This window comes from Loxodonta africana, chromosome 2 (assembly GCF_030014295.1).
Source record: "Loxodonta africana isolate mLoxAfr1 chromosome 2, mLoxAfr1.hap2, whole genome shotgun sequence".
Taxonomy (NCBI): domain Eukaryota; kingdom Metazoa; phylum Chordata; class Mammalia; order Proboscidea; family Elephantidae; genus Loxodonta; species Loxodonta africana.
In genome coordinates this window covers 151,874,029-151,894,396 of record NC_087343.1, presented here as the reverse complement: position 1 = coordinate 151,894,396, position 20,368 = coordinate 151,874,029, and the positions used below count along the sequence as shown (strand labels likewise).

Genomic DNA, 20,368 nt, shown 5'->3' with positions numbered 1-20,368 from the left:
CTCTTCCATTCCCAAAGTCTATAACATACCTTTCTGTGCTGGTAAAGATGTGGTTGGGATGGATAAAGTGTACTGTTATACCCTCCCACCATGTTTTGACTACCATTCATGATGTCATTTAAAGGTGGACAGACCAACCAGAGTCCCCAAAACTGGAGATGCCCCTGAACTTCAGGTGTGGTGATGGTCTGAGTTTCTATGATGCCTAATCAGGCTGTTTTTTTTTTTAATTTTATTTTTTAGATTGAGAGTGTTTTTGTTTTGTTAGAGAGTAAACAATGGACATCTCTTTTTATTTTAACTTGCATTTTTTTCTTCTTCTTTCCTTAATTTCTAAGTGAGAGCTCCTTCAAAATCAGTTGCCAACCTTGTGTTCACAAGGATTTGGAGGCTCAGGCCTCCCGGCCTTGCTCCCATATTCTTACTTATGTGTCTGATACAATAATAGACCACTATGGAAACAGCTCTCAAATGTCTTTTTTCTCTCTCTCTCTCTCTTACACACGCGTACGCACACACACGCACACCCAGCAGTATTCTAAGGAATGGGCACTTCTCTAAGAGGAGTCACCCTATTTTATACAGATGCCCTCCATTCCAGAAAAATTCAGGAGATGTTGAAAGAGGTAGAATTAGGATTTTTTTTCCCCAAGAGGCCTCAAAGCTCTTAAAATAAACCTTGAAAAATCTGGTGCTCTGAGCCTCAGCTCTGAAAGCAGACAAATTGCAATCCTGATACAGTAATACTCGCCTTCTCTCCTCTGATCTTTTTCCATTTTTCTCTCAATTTATTTTAACATCCCCCTTTATGGTCTTCCCTTTCTAGAAAGTCTATTCAGGCCTTCCTTGCTGGCTCCTGGCAAGAGAGGCAGCAGGGCTTCCGGCCCTAACTTACAGTTTACATTTCTTCTCCATTCCCTCTCCTTGCCGTCCAGGCTCCCCATCTTACAGCATTCTACTGGCCTCTCCCTTATCAGAATGAATGGTGCTGCCTGGAATGATTTGTAGCCTTGGCATTTGGTGTCTTCATGGCATAGTGGTTAAGAGCTATGGCTGCTAACCAAAAGGTCAGGAGTTCGAATCTATCAGGTGCTCCTTGGAAACTCCATAGGGCAGTTCTCCTCTGTCCTGTAGGGTCACTATAAGTTGGAATCGACTCTACGGCAGTGGGGTTTTTTGGGGGGAGGGGGAGGGGGACTGGCCTAGTGATTTGGGTGGGAGGAAGTAGGGGTGGGGACCTAGGAACCTGTTTTGTACATGTGCTGCTAGTGGAAGAGATGGAGGCTTTTTCTTTTCTTGGTACTTTCTCCTTGCTGCCAGCCCCAGCCCTGGTGAGCCCCATTGCCAGGGGATATGGAGAACTCTACCATAATTAATTCTGGGAATTATCCTATGAAGTTGCAAAATAGCATTTCAGACCAAGATGTCAGAGAGTCTCCCTGCAGTTCCCATGGAACAAGCTGACCTTTCAGTTACATTTTTTCGGGATCTTTGGGGGCCCATTTAAGAGCTAAAGCAATAATTACGATTAAGCAAAGACAACTAATTTGGAGCCAGATATTTTAATGAGAAGCTTAAAAAAGCAGAACCTGCTGATACATAATAAATAGGAGTCTGAGCTTTGTTCTCGTCTTACTTATTCCTTCCCCTTTTGCATTAGTTTTTGTTTTTCTCCCCCAGACACGGGGGCTGTCCATTATTTTATTTCCCTGGTGGTAGGATGAGAATCTTTTTGATGACAGCCTGCTGAGATTCAGGCAGGTGGTTGAAGCAGGGGTGGGCTGTCTACACATACTGCTAAATCCAGGGGTTTGGGTTCATCTTGGGGAGAGGTAAGCTTGCTTTCATTTCTAGATCCTTTTGCATCTTCAAGGTGTCTTTAGGGACTGTCTATTTTCCAGATGATTCTCTCTGAGGTAATGAGAAATGGAAGAAATTTTCCAGACAGTTCTAAGAGCAGTTTTGCCAATCTTTTAGAGATCCAATGCAAAAATATGTGGATTTGTCTCCTTAAAGTCTTCTCTAGGTGACAGTGGTAAGGTCCGCCAATTCACCTGGGAGCCAGGTAGTATCATGTGGTAGTTGAGACCTTGGGCTTTGGATCAGACCTGCTTTCTAATTCTGACTCTGCCATTGACTAGCTTTGTGACCTTGGGAAAGTGACAAACTCTCTGAGCCTCAGCTTCCTCATTTGTAATAATGGTCCTTAAATGACATAAGGTTGTTGTAAGCCCAGTGTCTGGTCAGTAAATATTCCCTGTTAGCTGTAATTGTTATTTTGGGGTACTGATGGAAAATAAGATTGAACCTTCTCGGCAAGAGAAATGAAAGTAGAAAGTTGCTAGAAGAACCTTGAAGGAAGATATAGGGTTGAGGGAGAGGAAGGAAAAAAAAAAAAAACCTACAAAAAAAAAGGGAAGTAGATGAACTCTGGGTACTCTAATGATACGTCTTGTTTACTACATTAGTATGTTCCAGGACTCCCCCTTTGCTAGTCTACCAAGATAATTGTTCTCCCAGGAACCCCAAGCTGGTTCCCTTGGCTCCTCAGCAGAGATTTAATAGCCACAGTAGCCACAATGCCATCTATTACAAAGACATTATTTTCAAAACCATATTGCTGTGTTTTTGCCACCTGCACTTTGAAGTGTTATAAATAATTAAGGCTGAAGTGTACTTTCAGGATATGTTTGAAAAATGCACTTTGGGAAGCTGTACCTTTGCCCTGACAACGTGTTTATTAGCTTGCATGTTAATTCCAGGGTTGGTTAACCTGAGGTACCTCTGCAGCAGCCTGCTCACGTCAACTCTCATCCCAAAGGCCTCAAGAGAGGGGCTCATCTTGGCTCACTCCTTCTCTCAGTGTTCCTGAGAAGTCATCAAGTGGTGAACAGCAGCCCTTCTCGGGGCAGAGGGGAAACTGAAATATGTGCTGGTCAGGGACTTGTAGGCTGATATTCCTCCCCAAATATGTCTGTGGGAAAGAATAAATTGTGGCTGGATGGAGCAGAGGGCCAGAGGTTAGGAGCCTCTCTGTCTTGAAAAACAGTTAAGTGCAAACAAATACATTAGATGAAAGCCTTTGTTAGACAGTTTCTTTTGCTTTCTCATGAAGATGTTGGACTCAGGGCTCTTTCTCTCCATACCTGATAATTAGTACACTAAGATGTTGATTCAGTCTCTGATAAGTAAGCATTTGCTGTGATGGGGGAAGAAAGAAGAGGCTCATCTGGGGAACCACAGCTGAGGAGCTGTCCAGTGCCAGTTGCTTTAAGCCTTGGCAGGGTCACTTAGAAACAGGGAGACTATATATTGGGGAGACTGTATGCAAGGAAAGAATGAGGTACTGGGTCTAAGAGAACAGGCCTGGAATCACAAGGACCTAGGTTCACAGCTTGACTTTGCCACTACTAGCTGGGCTTATCAGTTTTTTGTGGCTGCTGTAACAAACTACCTCAAACTTGGTATCTTAAAACAACAGAAATTTATTTTCTCATGATTCTGGAGGTCTGAAGTCTGAAATGGGTGTCACTGAGCTGAAATCAAGGTTTTGGCAGGGCTGTGCTCCCTCCAGAGGCTCTAGGGAAGAATGTGTTCCTTACCTCTTCAGCTTGTGGTAGCTGCTGGTGTTTATTGGCTTGTGTCCACATCTCTCTAATCCTCAAGGCGAACGTCTTCAAACCTTTTTTTTGCCCTGTCTTTGTATTGGCTTCTTCTCTGTGTACCACTCTCTTATAAGGACACTTGTGATTGCATTTAGAGCCTGCAGGAATAATCCAGGCTACTCATTTCAAAACCGTTAATCCCATTTGCAAAGACCCTTTTTCCTTACAAGTAACATTTACAGGGAGTAGGACCTGATATATTTGGGGGCCATCCTGCTTACCATACTGGGCGATTTTGGGCATGTAATTTTTACCAGTCAGCTTGTCTACAAAATAAAAATGGTAATCATATCTTCTGTGCTGAACTGCCACAATGCTTAAGTGAGATCTTTGCATGTGGAATACTTGGCATGATGCCAGGTGTCTAAGTTATCTAGTACTGCTATAACAGAAATACTGCAAATGGATGGCTCCAACAGAGAGAAGCTTGTTTTCTCACAGTCCAGTAGGCCAAAAGTCCAAATTCAGGGTGTCAGCTCCAGGGGAAGGCTTTCTCTGTCATCTCTGGAGGAAGGTTCTTGTCATCAATCTTCCCCTGGACAAGGAGCTTCTCTGCTCAGGAACCCTGGATCCAAAGGATGCAGTCTGCTCTCCACACTGCTTTCTTGGTGGTATGAGGTCCCCAACTCTCTGCTTGCTTCCCTTTCCTTTTATCTCTTGTAAGATAAAAGGTGGTGCAGGTCACACCCCAGGAATATTCCTTTATATTGGATCAGAGATGTGACCTGAGCAAGGGTGTTACATCCCACCCTAATCCTCTTTAACCACAGGTGGAGATTATGATTTGTAACACATAGGAAAATCACAAAATGGAGGACAACCAGAAAATACTGGGAATCATAGCCTAATCAAGTTGACATATTTTTTGGGACCACAGTTCAATCCCTGACATCAGGTATGTAGTTGGTTGGTGCCTAGTGCTTGAAAACCTGTTGCTGTTGAGTCCATTCCAACTCACAGTGACCCTATATCACAGAGTAGAACTGCCACATAGGGTTTCCAAGGAGCGCCTCGTGGATTTGAACTGCTGACCTTGTGGTTCACAGCCATAACTCTTAACCACTGCACTACCACGGTTTGCCTAGTACTTAGCAAGTATTATTATTTATATACATATGTTACTCCTTGGAAACTCTTTGGGGCAGTTCTACTCTGTCCTATAGGGTCGCTATGAGTCGGAATCGACTCGATGGCACTGGGTTTTTTTCTGAATACATATATTGTTGTTAGCTGCTGTGGAGTCGGCCCCCTACTTACGGTGACCACATGTGTTACAGAGTAGGACTGCTCCATAGAGTTTTTTTTTTAACTGTAACCTTTATGGAAACAGTTCACCAGGCCTTTCTTCCGTGGAACTGCTGGGTGAGTTTGAACCACCAGCCTTTAGGTTAGCAGCTGATTGCAAACTGCTTGCTCTACTCAGGTTCCCTGCACGTATTATACATTACTGCCCTGGTGGCACAATGGTTAAGCACTTGGCTGCTAACCAAAAAGTCTATGGTTTGAACCCAGCCAGTGGCTCCACGGGAGAAAAGACCTGGTGATCTGTTCCCATAAAGATTACAGCCTAGGAAGTCCTGTGGGGCTGTTCTACTCTGTCATATAGGGTCACTATGAGACAGCATTTATTCAACAGCACATAACAATAACAATGTTACTGTTTAGCCATCTTCTGAAGGGAGAGGAATAGTTCTTAAGAAATTATTTGACACTTCCTCTTACCATCCCCCCTCATCTGTGGCCCCCTTAGTTAGCCCTGGGATCTCTGACCATTAGCTTTCATGGTCAGCAGATGTCCCTAAGGCAACCCTCTTACCCAGTCCCCATTTTTCCTTTCTCTGTGCCTGGGCTGGTCTCTGGGAATAGGCTTCACCCTTCAGAGGGTATAACCTGGCTTGTGCCTGTTTGTGCCCATACACTTAGGAAGATGCTTGGACTCTGGAATTATTCCCAGTTACCATTCAAGACAGTTTGCTATGTTGCTGCTTTCCTGTAGATAATTGTGGCTCCATAATGGAGGATATTATTTTTACAGTGGTATTTAGTATCTGCTAGCTATTTTTTTTTTTTTTTTTTTTTAGCTATTAGCCAAAAGGCAAGTGTCCCCAGTGAGGTACTGTAAATACATTTTATCTGTTCTGTTACCTGCTGTTTCATGAACACATCCCTGAAGCATTTTAATCTTGTTTTTCATACTTGTCTTCAAGTGAGGAATTGCTCTGATTTGCAACTTTGGGGGATAATTACTATGTTCATTAATTTCTGTTCTTCCCCTCCACTTATTACTGGTTCCTTGAGAAAAAATTTCCCCTAAATCTACACTAACGGGAGACAAGTCACTTGATTAAAAAGAGTGTTTTACAACACTGATTTCTGTGGTTCCCTTGGTACGGCATTGGGAGGGCTGTGTCAATGTCTCCTTAGGGGTGCAGGTATCCCTGGTCTAGATTGAGATGAATAAGAGACTTTTGAGGGGCTTCTGACCCTTACGATATTTTTTGCACTGGGGTATTCCTGGGCAAGGGACAGGAGAGGCTCACATGGTTTCTTTCCTATCTATGATTCAATCATAGACATTAATCAAGCATGTGTTATGTGTGGGACATTGTGTGCAGCATTTTGGGGGGGTATGGTTCTATGGTTCTTGGCTTACAGGGGTGCTTGGAATGTGTTGGTTAAATGAATGTGTGGCTGGATAGAAGGGGCTTAGCATTCAGAGAGGCTGAAGGGCAGGCCCCTGGGTCAGTGCCTGTGGGCTAGCAGATGAGGGGCTCTATAGCTTCTATCAAAATTTAACAGAATTAGGAACATTCTCTTGAGGGTCATGATGCCATAGCACTTGGATCTGTAAAAGGAAGCAGTAGTGGAGGGCTGGGCTGATGATAATTAATTTTTTCCTGAAATTTTGGCCTCATGAGCCCCCTCTTCTTTTTACTGTAGACAGGAACTGTTACGTATGTTCTGTGTAAATATTAATGTTTTATAATTGTAAAGTGACCATCCAAGAGAGAAAAATAGTGGTTTGGACAAGTTGGCTCAGGATAGGGCAGAGTCAGGGATGTGTGTGAGATGCCAGGGAAAAGAAGGTGATAAGGCAGAAGCCAGAAAGGTTTTGAATTAATTTAGAATGGGAGTCCAGCTTAGATAAGTCTAATTTGGGCTACATACCCAGGGGAAGAGCACAGGAGGAATTTCTGTCTGTGAGAATGGGGTGGGACAGAGAACAATTAGCCTGATATACTGGGGGAAAGGAGAGATGTGAAAGAATGGCTTAATTCTGAGGTACCTTTCTTACATGTGCCACCATTATGATATTTGTCACACCATGTGGCAGTTATTTGTTATATGCTTTTTTCTTCTCCTAGAAGTCAGGAGGGGACTTGATCAGCTTTGCATCTCGCTTATTTTACACCGTGTTCGTCACATAGCAGGTGCCGTACAGATGACTGATGAACATGCTTGAGGCTAATGCCTGACCAAGCCATCCAGAAGGGTCTAGTTTCCATAAGGACTGTGAAATATAAGGGATTGGGGGATGTGTGAATAATAACTGGCTTGTTGGGGGGGAGGGTTGTGAATCAAGATAGAACTGAGAAGCAAACCTGAATACAGTCTCTAAATCATCCCTCAAGGATTTACTAATTGTCTTTTCTGTGTCAGGCATCAGACTGTATGGGAAGAATGGATGTGGCCTGTGTCCTTAGGATTCTTAAGGTCTCACGGGGAGAAAGACAAACTATATACGAAAGTGTTATGAGTGCTGTGAGCAGGGAAGAACAGGGTGCTGTGGCAGCTTGTAATCTGGTCAACTGGAAAGTGTTGGGAAAGGCCTCCTAGAGGAAGTATCTTTTAAGCTGAAATCTTTAGAATATATAGAAATTTGCCTACTCACACTAGATAAAGAGATGGGGAAACAGCATTCTAAGCAGAGGGAATGACATGTGCAGAGGCCTAGAGGTGTGAGGCAGGATGTCTTAGAGCATTGGCGGGGAGGGGCGGAGGGGAAGTTCCATAAGGCCAACTGTAGACAGGGAGAAGAAGGAGATGAAGCTGGAGACATAGGTAGGGGTTGGATGGTGGAGAGCCTGGATAGGAAAAGCCTGTTTTATCTTGGTGGCCTGGAAAACCTTTGAGTGATTTCTTGCAGAGGACGATAGGACCAAATTCGTGTTCTGGCTGTAGAATAGTCCCTTTAACACTTAATCAAGGGGGTGTACTTGTAATTTGCTGATCTTTTACCCCAAGATCCTTTGACGCTGCTGCAAAATCTGCCCACTTGCTCTAAATCACTGTCTGAGTGTGGGAGCCTGAAGCATGGTGGAGAGCACAGCCTACCACAGGCCTGAGTCGCTGGTGTTTGATCTCAGACCCAGAGCCCAAGGCTGTGTTGCTGAGCCTGAGGTGTTCAGGACTTCAGCTCCTGCCTCTTCTGCAACTCTTCCCGCTCTCACCTCACAGCCCCTTCGGAGCAGCTTAAAATTACCTGCCTCTGCTTTGTGCTCTCTATAAGTTGAACATTCTTATGACAATGTCAAATCAGTGGGAAAATTTTTGAAAAGTAGAATCGAGAAATAAAGACCTCTTTGCCTTTTCTCCTTGCAAGGGAATTTGAAAAATATAGAAATTCTATGTTAAATATCCTCGGGGTTTCCTTTCCTTCCCTTTTGAAAATTTTTTCCATTAACCAAAAATCCGACAGAGATGCTTGTGGGAAGATAATTCCTTTTGGCTGGAGCTTAAGCTCCACATTGTGAGCTTTTTAATTTTCTTTCGTTGGTGGTGGGTTGGGACCCAACTGTGCAGTTGCTAGAGCTCATCACAGTCCTGTTGCCGGGCAGGTTATCTCTGTGAATCTGTATATTTTCCCCTTGTACCTACCTAATGAAAGCCAAATTAAATGAATTTTTGATCAAGTAGATGAATGACTGGTTTTTCCTTAGAAAAGAAACCACAAGGTCCCCAAAATACTAGATACAATAAAAAGTGAAGTTTTTATTTGCATGTGTGCTTGTTAGGCCTGGCTTTAATGTCAGGAAAACAGGAGGTGTTGTTAAAGTGGTTATTTGGAAAGATGCCATGTCAGGGAGACGAAAGCAGTGCTTCTCCTTTACTCTTCTTCTTGTTCAGAGTTTGTGCGTTCCTTTGTATTCCCAGCACTTGGCACAGGTATATAGTACATGGTAGGTGCTTGGAGACATCTGAGTGAATGAAGGGATGATTTCAAGCAGGGCTTTCTTTCTCTCCCATTGCCTTCTTCCTCCAACACTTCAGCCTGCTGCTTTTCACTTGTTAATCCATTTTTTGTTCATTCAGCAAACACTCCTCCTGGGCTGGTGAGGGCCAGAGGTGGGAAATGAGGTGAAGAAACGTTTTCTTTGAGTTGAGCCTGGGAAGCATGGCTAGATCTTTCCTTCTTCCTCAGTACCTGTGATGTCCTTCACTTTGGGAAACAGGTTTTCAAGCTACTATCAACACCAACATCGTTCTCCTGAAAATTGCTGCCTTCTTCCTGCCTTGGTGGAAGGAAATGGTTCTACCAAATGGTTTTCCTTATAGGAAAGGAAGGTGGTAGAGGAATGGAATGGGAGAAGACTGTCAGCTCACTAGCCATGCCTGTGGTATTTCTCCTTGTGTTGTGAGGGATGGGACTGTGGGGAGCTGAGCTTCCCTTGCCTGGGATTTAATTGCCATAGTCATAGGTCTGGCTTTGGCCTGTGGGCTCCTAAGGCCTTGGCAACTCCAGAGGACTCTCTTAAAGCACCAAGCTGTCCTCCCAACCCACATTCCTGTTTGCTACTGCAATTGAATGGGCTCCCTGAGTGCCCCTCTCCATCTGAGGAGGAAAGTGACTTTTATTGAGAGCTTCTTTGAGGAAAAAAAAAAAAAAAAAAGAAAAAAAAATTTTTTTTTTTTTCCTCAAAGGGACTCAGGAGACTGGATATTCTAGAAACCTGGGCTGAGCAAATAAGAGATTCAGTAAGCTGTATGCTTTCTGCATCCTCCTTGTGCTGCTCTGCTTGGGTTTGGCCTTATTCAGAGCATGCTTGGGTTCCCCTCACCTTAGAGGTGGGGGTGGGTATAACGTTTTGGGCCTGTGAGCAGAATTGAGAGGGGGAAGGGAGATATTTAGTAAATAAAATTGATAGTCCTTGAAGATGGATGGATACGGGAGAGGGAGGTGTTGAGAGCTCTTGGTTTTCTGGCTTGTGCAGTAGATGGGCAGCTCTAGAAGGAGGTTCGGGGTTGTGGAAGGAAGAGCATGAGCTCAACTTTGGACTGTTTAGTGGGAAACATAGGAGAGGGGAGCAGAGCAGGCATATCCTCCAGGAGAGGTGGCACAAAGACTGTGCCTAAAATTTCAGGCTGCTTTCTTATTCAAGTATCCACTAGAGTTTTAGGCCACTGTGACTGAGTAATACAGTCCAACTCCAGATTCAGTTTACTGGCTTCTTTTATTAATAAATGTTGAGAATTGGCAAGAGTTAACAAATCCCTGAACTTCAAGGCAAAGGAATGAGTTCAAAAGCAGAGTTTACCAACAGTGGAGACCCTCCTATCCACGTAGCAGGCTTACCATGGGCTTCCTTCTCTCCCTTTCCCCACCCCTTACATTGTGGAAAAACGTGGAGCAGTTCTGAAAAGGAGATTCCAGAGGTTTGCTGAGACAGTGCAGTTTGCTGTGTTTAGAACCCATCTGGCCCATCTGGCCAAGCAGGTTCTCTGTAAGCCCTTTGCTCCAACCTTGTGGAAATAAGTGCAATTCCTAGTTTCATGCCTTTAGACCTTCAAAGGAACCCTGGTGGCAGAGTGGTTAAGAGTTCAGCTGCTAACCAAAAGGTTGCCAGTTTGAATCTACCAGCTGCTCCTTGGAAACCCTATACGGCACTCGTATTCTGTTGTGTAGGGTTGCTGTGAGTCGGAATCCACTTGATAGCAAGAGGTTTTAGACCCTTCAAAAAATATTCTTGCCTCTGCCTGGGATGCCTTTTTCATTGTCTTTGTTTGGCTAACTCCTTTTCCTCTTTTAATCTTTAAAAGCTCACCTCTTCCAGGAAGTTTTCCATGACCCCCATCTCCTGCCTCAAAAACCTCTGAGCCATCCCTATCAAGGCTCTTAAAACCCAGCACTTAAACAATAATTGCTTGTCTGTCTCCATTGCCCCTCTGGAAGCTCCTGAAGGATAGGACTCCTATTTGCTTAATCTTTGTATCCCCAGCAGCTGGCACATGCCTTGGATGCACCAGGTCTCAGTAAATATGTGTTGAAGGATGAATAATCTGCTGATGGATGTGTTGGGGGTGGCAGCAACTGGATGTTTATTCCCTAGTAGGCAGTAAGGGCTTCTTTATCTTCTGATAGTGCACAAAAAATGGGAGTGCTAGCAAATTCTTTTCAGAAATATTTTTCTGGATTGGCATGGCTGTTAACTGCTCATCTGGGGTTGAAATGGCTTTGGCTAGGTGTGGAGCCGCAGGTAGTGAGCAGCGTGAGCATAGTGCTCTTCTGTTTTTCTGGATGCTCTCCATGTTTTTGTGAGCTACAACCCAAACATCTGGCTTTGAGGCCAGGGCTTGTGCCTAGTTGTTTATGGGAGTGGTTGCCTTGCCTGATGAGAGTCAGTAATACTAACCAGGCTTCCTGTACACAGTGTTTTCTGCTGGCATTACCAGGGGCTGCAATAGCTGTTCTAAGGAGAACTGCCACAAGAGGAATCCCTGAGCAGTGAGAGACGGGGTGGAGTAATTGCAAAATTGTCTCCTACTTTGTGGGGAGGGCAGGCCCTTTAGGCAAAAGACAATAGGGAGAATAAGGGGGGAGGGAGGTGCTGAGTGGCAAAGACAAGAAGTAACGCTAACCGAGAGGTGAGGAGATGGTTCTGTAAGGAAACTAGAAAGAACTGGGGCCCCTGCTCTAACAGTAGGCAAGGGAGGGCATCTCTCGTACCCTTGATGCTCTTAAAATGATGTTGTCTTACTCATGACCCAGTAGAATTGGGTTCAGAGCCTCTGCTGCCCAAATGTAGGCTCCAAATACTTAATGATCCTTGGCTGAATGTGCTGTGCTCTGTCTGGAGGCAGTTAGTGAGACAGACTGTTTCCAGGATATATTTACCTGAGCAGGTAGCTGGCATGTCATCCCCCTTCACTGGTGTGGTGAGGCGGCTAGCAGGCACGCGGTCCGCATGGAGCCTACTGTGGCAGGAGAGATTTCCTGGGACTCTGTTGGTATTCCCATCACAAGCTCACTCACTGGAACCCAGAGCCCCTTTGCAGGTTCCAGAATGGCTGGGCTGTACCCCTGTCAGTTGCAGGCTGATGACTCCTGGCAGGCTGGGATTTGGTTGGTGGCATCTTGCAAGGCCCCCTGACCCTACCTGCTGTCATGAATACTGTTTTGTTCCCCTTGTGCATGCCTGAATGTTTCATGATCTACCACTTTTAAGGAGAACAGATACCAGATGGGGAAAGTATCTCTCTTGGGTTTCTGTGTGCTTTTTTTTTTTAAATGCACTTTAAAAAATAAATCGTTGCCCGGTTTGGCAATTTTTCGTGCTCAGAATGTGTTTATTTGCCATGTTCTTGCTGCCCTATGGAGACCAGCAGAGCTGTGAAGAGAAACTACCTCATTAGGAGACTCTAGAAGAAAACTAGGGCTCTCCTGGGACGTCCTCAGTGTTACGGTCCCTTCGACTTCCACAGCCTGCCAAGTCCAGGGCCTAGGAATGGCCCCCTATGGGGAAATGTGTTCTGTGCCACTGTCCAAGGATCTTAAGAAATTTAATTAAGCAACTAATAGACTAGGTTGTGTTTAAGCTAAAGTGTGATTTTGTTGACATTAAACACAGTTAGTTAAATATCAGTTAATTAGAGCTTTTAATATTGCTTCTTGAACTCAAGGTTGGTTACTGTAGTTGACATAGGTACTTGACAAGCTTAAGTTCACTGTGGAGGCATGGGACACAGTTGAACATGGACTCAGAGGAGGAGGGAAAGAGCGAACACATAATTTACAGCTGCTGAAATAGTTCAGCTGTTTCCCTTGCTGATTGCTCTCTCCTCGGACTGCTGATGCAGTGAATTGTTAATGGGGTGGGCTCTTGCTGTGCCAATCAGGGTTGGGATGAGGCCATTTTGATTGTTGAGAGTAAACTCTCAGATTGGGAGGAACGCTTTAAGTTTGAAACTAATGCCACATCCCCCCTCAAACCCAGCACAGGATCTAAGTTTTGAGGTATGTTGTGATATGAGGGCTACATCCTGTTGGATGATGGCAGGCACCTAAGTGCTGAGTGTTGTTGATTCGGTAATGAGGGAAAGTGGAAGATAAGCGTCTAGGGGTAGAATTCAGATTACAGAGCTGCAAACACTGAGTTGCCTGCAGAGCAGATGTGTATGGAGCGGTTGCAAGCCTGTGGAAGATGTTCCTGCCTGAAAAGAGCTACTTTGCATGGGTGCCAGAGTGAACATAACTATTCTGAATTAAGGTGCTCATTTGCTCACCGGTTCATCTCTCTACTCATTCATTCACTTAACTTGTTCATCAGTCATACTTTTATTGTCTACTGTGTGTTGGGGAGTCCCTGGGTGGTGTAAATGGTTAAGCACTTGACTGCTAACCAAAAAGGTTCACTCAGAGGCAACTTGGAAGAAAGGCATGGCGATCTACTTCTGAAAGATCAGCCATTGAAAACCCTATGCAGCGTAGTTCTACTCTGACACATGTGGGGTCGCCATAAGTCAGAATGGACTTCATGCCAACCCTTTTTTTTTTAAATTGTGTGTTGGACCCTGTACCAGAAGTCATCCTTGTTCTCAGGGATTTTATATATACTATGCAGAAAAAAAAAAAAAATGGCTCTCATGATAGAGACCACACAGAGAATTATGAGTATACATAGAGGAGCAACAGAATATTGCATATTAAATCCAGCAGGATATAGAAATAATAATATGACCAAGTTCGGCTTATTCCAGGAATGTGAGGGTGGTTTTACATTAGAAAACATACGCATATAATTCGCCACATTAATAAGTTAAAGGAAAAACTGTATGATCATCTTAGTAGATGTGGAAAACATACTTGTTAAAATTTAGCACCTGTTTATGATAACTGGTTTAAATCGGGAAAGGTGTGTGTCAGGGTTATATCCTTTCACGATACTTGCTCAATCTGTATGGTGAGCAAGTAATCCGAGAAGCTATTTGAAAAAGAACACGGCATCAGTATTGGAAGAAGACTTTTTAACAACCTGTGATATGCAGATGACAGCCTTTCTTGCTGAAAGTGAAGAGGACTTGAAACACTTACTGATGAAGATCAAAGACCACAGCCTTCAGTATGGATTACACCTCAACATAAAACAAAAATCCTTACAAATGGACCAATAAGCAACATCACGATAAACGGAAAAGATTGACGTTGTCAAAGGATATTTTACTTGGATCCACACTCAATGCCCAAGCAACAGTCAAGAAATCAAACAACGTATGACATTGGGCATAACTGCTGGAAAAGCCCTCTTTAAAGTATTCAAAAGCAAAAATGTTTTCCAAAGTGGTTGTACCATTTAACATTCATGCCATCATCAGGGTCTCCAGTTTCTCACCAACAGTCGTTATTGCCTTTTTTTTCTTTTTAAAATTATAGCTGTATGATGGGTGTGAAGTGGTATCTCATTATGGTTTTGATTTGGATTTCCGTAATGACTAACGGTCCACCACTCTTCTGTCAGTTTGTCGTACCGTGGTGGCTTGCATATTGCTGTGATTCTGTAAGCTCTGCCACTGGTAGTTAAGATACCATCAGGGTCACCCATGGTAGACAGGTTTCCTTACATTTTTGGTGAATGATTTTCAACAAGTGTGCCACCGGAGCTTCCAGACTAGGACAGACTAGGAAGAGGGACCTGGTGATCTACTTCTGAAAATTAGCCAGTGAAAACTATGAATCACAACAGGACATTGTCTAATATAGTGCTGGAAGATGAGCCCCTCAGGTTGGCATGCACTCAAAATATGACTGGGGAAAAGCTGCCTTTGAATTACTGTGTTGGTGGGGAATTATTGAATACACCATGGACTGCCAAAAGAATGAACAGATCTGTTTTGGAAGAAGTACAGCCAGAATGCTCCTTAGAAGCAAGGATGGCGAGACTTGGTCTCATGTACTTTGGACATGTTATCAGGAGGGACCAGGCTCTGGAGAGGACATCATGCGGATAGAGGGTCAGTGAAAAAGAGAAGACCCTCAATGAGATGAATTGACACAGTGGCTGCAGCAATGGGCCCAAATGTAGTAATGATTGTGAGGACGGTGCAGCACTGGGCAGTGTTTCGTTCTGTTACACTTAGAGTCGTTATGAGTTGGAGCCAACTTGACGGCGCCTAACAGCAACAGTTACTAATGATGTTGAGCGTGCTTTCATGTACTTATTGGCTTATTGTATATTTTCTAAAGAGAAATAGCTGTTAAAATCCTTTGCTCATTTTTAAATTGGGTTTTTTTTTCTTCTTATGTTGAGTTGTAACAGTTCTTTATCTGTTTTGGATGTTGTCGTTGTTACTTGCCGTCGAGTTGATTCCAACTCATGGCAACTCCATGTGTGTCAGAGTAGAACTTTGCCCCATAGGGTTTTCAAGGCTGTGACCTTTCAGAAGCAGATCACCAGGTCTGTCTTTTGAGGAGCCTCTGGGTGGGTTTGAACCACCAACCTTGTGGCTACTAGTGTAGTGCTTAACTGTCTTCACCACTCAGAAACTCTATATTCTGTACCCTCGTTAGAAATATGATTTTATATGATCCATTGTGAGGAAAATTGTTTGAGGAATTGGTGGAGGGGAGAGGTCAAAATTTTTTTTTTTGCGTGTGGATTTCCACTTGTCCCAGTACCATTTATTGAAAAGACTATTCCTTTCCTCTTTGAATTGTCTTGGCACTTTGTCAAAAATCAGTTACCATAAATGTAAGGGTTTAGTTCTAGAATTTCAGTTCTCTTCCACTGATCTATATGTCTGTTCTTATGACAGTACTACATTTTCTTGATTATTGTAGCTTTGTAGTAAGTTTTGAAATCAGGACATATGACTCCTCCAGCTTTGTTCTTTTTAAGATTATTTTGGCTATTCTAGGTTCCTTGCGTTTTCATCTGATGCATAAGATCAGCTTGTCAATTTCTGCAAAAAAGGCAGGTGACATTTTGATGGGGATTGTATTGAATCTGTAGATCAGTTTGGGTAGTATTGCTGTCATATCATCATTAAGTCTTCCGATTAATGATTATGGGATGTCTTTTCATATATATATTTTTTGGGTCTTTAAATTTCTTTCAACAATGTTCGTACAGTTTTTAGTATACAACTCTTGCAATTCTTTTGTTAAATATATTTCTAAGTATTTTATCCTTTTGGATGTTATTATAAATGGAATTTTCTTAATTTCAATTTTGGATTCTTCATCGCTATTGTATAGCAATAGAATTGATTTTTGAAAAATAATTTTTATTGTGCTTTAAGTGAAAGTTTACAAATCAAGTCAGTCTGTCACATATAAGCTTATATACATCTTACTCCATACTACCACTTACTCTCCGCCTAATGCGTCAGCCCACTCCCTCCTTCCAGTCTCTCCTTTCCTGACAATTTTGCCAGTTTGTAACCCTCTCTACCCTCCTATCTCCCCTCCAGACAGGAGATGCCGACACAGGCTAAAGTGTCCACCTGATACAAGTAGCTCACTCTTCGTCACCATCTCTCTCCAACCCACTGTCCAGTCCCTTCCATGTCTGATGAGTTGTTTTCAGGAATGGTTCCTGTCCTGGGCCAACAGAAGGTTTGGGGACCATGACCGCCGGGATTCCTCTAGTCTCAGTCAGACCATTAAGTCTGGTCTTTTTATGAGAATTTGGGGTCTGCATCCCACTGATCTCCTGCTCCTTCAGGGGTTCTCTGTTGTGCTCCCTGTCAGGGCAGTCATCGGTTGTGGCCAGGCACCATCTAGTTCTTCTGGTCTCAGGATGATGTAAGTCTCTGGTTCATGTGGCCCTTTCTGTCTCTTGGGCTCATAGTTATCGTGTGACCTTGGTGTTCTTCATTCTCCTTTGATCCAGGTGGGTTGAGACCAATTGATGCATCTTAGATGGCTGCTTGTTAGCATTTAAGACCCCAGACGCCACATTTCAAAGTGGGATGCAGAATGTTTTCATAATAGAATTATTTTGCCAATTGACTTAGAAGTCCCCTTAAGCCATAGTCCCCCAACCCCCGCCCTTGCTCCGCTGACCTTTGAAGCATTCATTTTATCTCGGAAACTTCTTTGCTTTTGGTCCAGTCCAGTTGAGCTGACCTTCCATGTATTGAGTATTGTCCTCCCCTTCACCTAAAGTAGTTTTTATCTACTAACTAATCAGTAAATAACCCTCTCCCACCTTCCCTCCCACTCCCCCGTCGTAACCACAAAAGTATGTGTTCTTCTCAGTTTATACTATTTCTCAAGATCTTATAATAGTGGTCTTATACAATATTTGTCCTTTTGCCTCTGACTAATTTCACTCAGCATAATGCCTTCCAGGTTCCTCCATGTTATGAAATGTTTCACAGATTCGTCACTGTTCTTTATCGATGCGTAGTATTCCATTGTGTGAATATACCACAGTTTATTTAACCATTCATCCATTGATGGACACCTTGGTTGCTTCGAGCCTTTTGCTGTTGTAAACAGAGCTGCAATAAACATGGGTGTGCATATATCTGTTTGTGTGAAGGCTCTTATTTCTCTAGGGTATATTCCGAGGAGTGGGATTTCTGGGTTGTATGGTAGTTCTATTTCTAACTTTTTTTGAAAATGCCAGATAGATTTCCAAAGTGGTTGTACCATTTTACATTCCCACCAGCAGTGTATAGGAGTTCCAATCTCTCCGCAGCCTCTCCAACATTTATTATTTTGTGTTTTTTGGATTAATGCCAGCCTTGTTGGAGTAAGATGGAATCTCATAGTAGTTTTAATTTGCATTTCTCTAATGGCTAATGATCGAGAGCATTTTCTCATGTATCTGTTAGCTGCCTGAATATCTTCTTTAGTGAAGTGCATGTTCATATCCTTTGCCCACTTCTTGATTGGGTTGTTTGTCTTTTTGTGGTTGAGTTTTGACTGAAGCATATAGATTTTAGAGATCAGGCGCTGGTTGGAGATGTCATCGCTGAAAATTCTTTCCCAGTCTGTAGGTGGTCTTTTTACTCTTTTGGTGAAGTCTTTAGATGAGCATAGGTGTTTGATTTTTAGGAGCTCCCAGTTATCTGGTTTCTCTTCGTCATTGTTGGTAATGTTTTGTATTCTGTTTATGCCTTGTATTAGGGCTCCTAAGGTTGTCCCTATTTTTTCTTCCATGATCTTTATCATTTTAGTGTTTATGTTTAGGTCTTTGATCCACTTGGAGTTAGTTTTTGTGCATGGTGTGAGGTATGGGTCCTGTTTCATTTTTTTGTAAATGCATATCCAATTATGCCAGCACCATTTGTTAAAAAGACTATCTTCTCTCCACTTAACTGACACTGGTCCTTTGTCAAATATCAGGTGCTCATATGTGGATGGATTTATATCTGGGTTCTCAATTCTGCTCCATTGGTCTATGTGTCTGTTGTTGTACCAGTACCAGGCTGTTTTGACTACTGTGGATGTATAATAGGTTCTAAAATCAGGTAGAGTGAGGCCTCCCACTTTCTTCTTCTTTTTCAGTAATGCTTTACTTACTCGGGGCTTCTTTACCTTCCATATGAAGTTGGTGATTTGTTTCTCCATCACCTTAAAAAATGTCATTGGAATTTGGATCGGAAGTGCATTGTATGTATAGAAGACTTTTGGTAGAATAGACATTTTTACTATGTTAAGTCTTCCTATCCATGAGCAAGGTATGTTTTTCCACTTAAGTAGGTCCTTTTTAGTTTCTTGTAATAGTACTTTGTAGTTTTCTTTGTATAGGTCTTTTACATCCTTGGTAGGATTTATTCCTAAGTATTTTATCTTCTTGGGGGCTACTGTGAATGGTATTGATTTGGTGATTTCCTCTTCGATGTTCTTTTTGTTGATGTAGAGGAATGCAAGTGATTTTTGTATGTTTATCTTATAACCTGAGACTCTGCCAAACTCTTCTATTAGTTTCAGTAGTTTTCTGGAGGATTCCTTAGGGTTCTCTGTGTATAAGATCATGTCATCTGCAAATAGAGATAATTTTACTTCCTCCTTGCCAATCTGGATGCCCTTTATTTCTTTGTCTAGCCTAATTGCTCTGGCTAGGACCTCTAGCCCAATGTTGAACAAGAGCGGTGATAAAGGGCATCCTTGTCTGGTTCCCATTCTCAAGGGAAATGCTTTCAGGCTCTCTCCATTTAGAGTGATGTTGGCTGTTGGCTTTGTATAGATGCCCTTTATTATGTTGAGGAATTTTCCTTCATTTCCTATTTTGGTGAGAGTTTTTATCATAAATGGGTATTGGGCTTTGTCAAATGCCTTTTCTGCATCAATTGATAAGATCATGTGGTTTTTGTCTTTTGTTTTATTTATATGGTGGATTGCATTAATGGTTTTTCTAATATTAAACCAGCCTTGCATAAAAAAAATTATTTTGTTTTATTTTATTTTTTTTACCTGGTATAAATCCCACTTGGTTGTGGTGGATTATTTTTTTGGTATGTTGTTGAATTCTATTGGCTAGAATTTTGTTGAGGATTTTTGCATCTATGTTCATGAGGGATATAGGTCTGTAATTTTCTTTTTTTGTGATGTCTTTACCTGGTTTTGGTATCAGGGAGATGGTGGCTTCATAGAATGAGTTAGGTAGTATCCTGTCATTTTCTATGCTTTGAAATACCTTTAGTAGTAGTGGTGTTAACTCTTCTCTGAAAGTGTGGTAGAACTCTGCAGTAAGGCCGTCCGGGCCAGGGCTTTTTTTTGTTGGGAGTTTTTTGATTACCGTTGCAATCTCTTTTTTTGTTATGGGTCTATTTAGTTGTTCTACTTCTGCATGTGTTAGTTTAGGTAGGTAGTGTTTTTCTAGGAATTCATCCATTTCATCTATGTTTGCAAATTTGTTAGAGTACAGTTTTTCGTAATAATCTGATATGATTCTTTTAATTTCAGTTGGGTCCGTTGTGATGTGGCCCATCTCGTTTCTTATTCGGGTTATTTGTTTCCTTTCCTGTATTTCTTTAGTCAGTCTAGCCAATGGTTTATCAATTTTGTTAATTTTTTCGAAGAACCAGCTTTTGGCTTTGTTAATTCTTTCGATTGTTTTTCTGTTCTCTAATTCATTTAGTTCACCTCTAATTTTTATTATTTGTTTTCTTCTGGTGCCTGATGGATTCTTTTGTTGCTGACTTTCTATTTGTTCAAGTTGTAGGGACAGTTCTCTGATTTTGGCTCTTTCTTCTTTTTGTATGTGTGGATTTATCGATATAAATTGACCTCTGAGCACTGCTTTTGCTGTGTCCCAGAGGTTTTGGTAGGAGGTGTTTTCATTCTCATTGCATTCTATGAATTTCTTTATTCGCTCCTTAATATCTTCTATAACCCAATCTTTTTTGAGCACGGTATTGTGCAGTTTCCAAGTATTGGATTTGTTTTCCCTAATTTTTCTGTTATTGATTTCCACTTTTATGGCCTTGTGGTCTGAGAAGATGCTTTGTAATATTTCGATGCTTTGGATTCTGCA

The 20,368-nt window shown here is 42.4% G+C and overlaps 1 protein-coding gene across 5 annotated transcripts in view; it reads left to right on the top strand.

Annotated features, from left to right (window-relative positions):
* Positions 1-20,368, top strand: part of SIL1 (SIL1 nucleotide exchange factor) — a 324,841-nt gene that overhangs the window by 33,724 nt on the left and 270,749 nt on the right. Inside the window, exon 1 of one of the 5 annotated variants that reach the window (XM_064276831.1) lies at positions 1,285-1,832. The exons of the other annotated variants lie outside the window; for them this stretch is intronic. The gene's annotated coding sequence lies outside the window, so the exon portion shown is untranslated. Of the gene's footprint in view, positions 1-1,284; positions 1,833-20,368 lie in introns of those variants that run through there. 5 annotated transcript variants of the gene reach the window in all.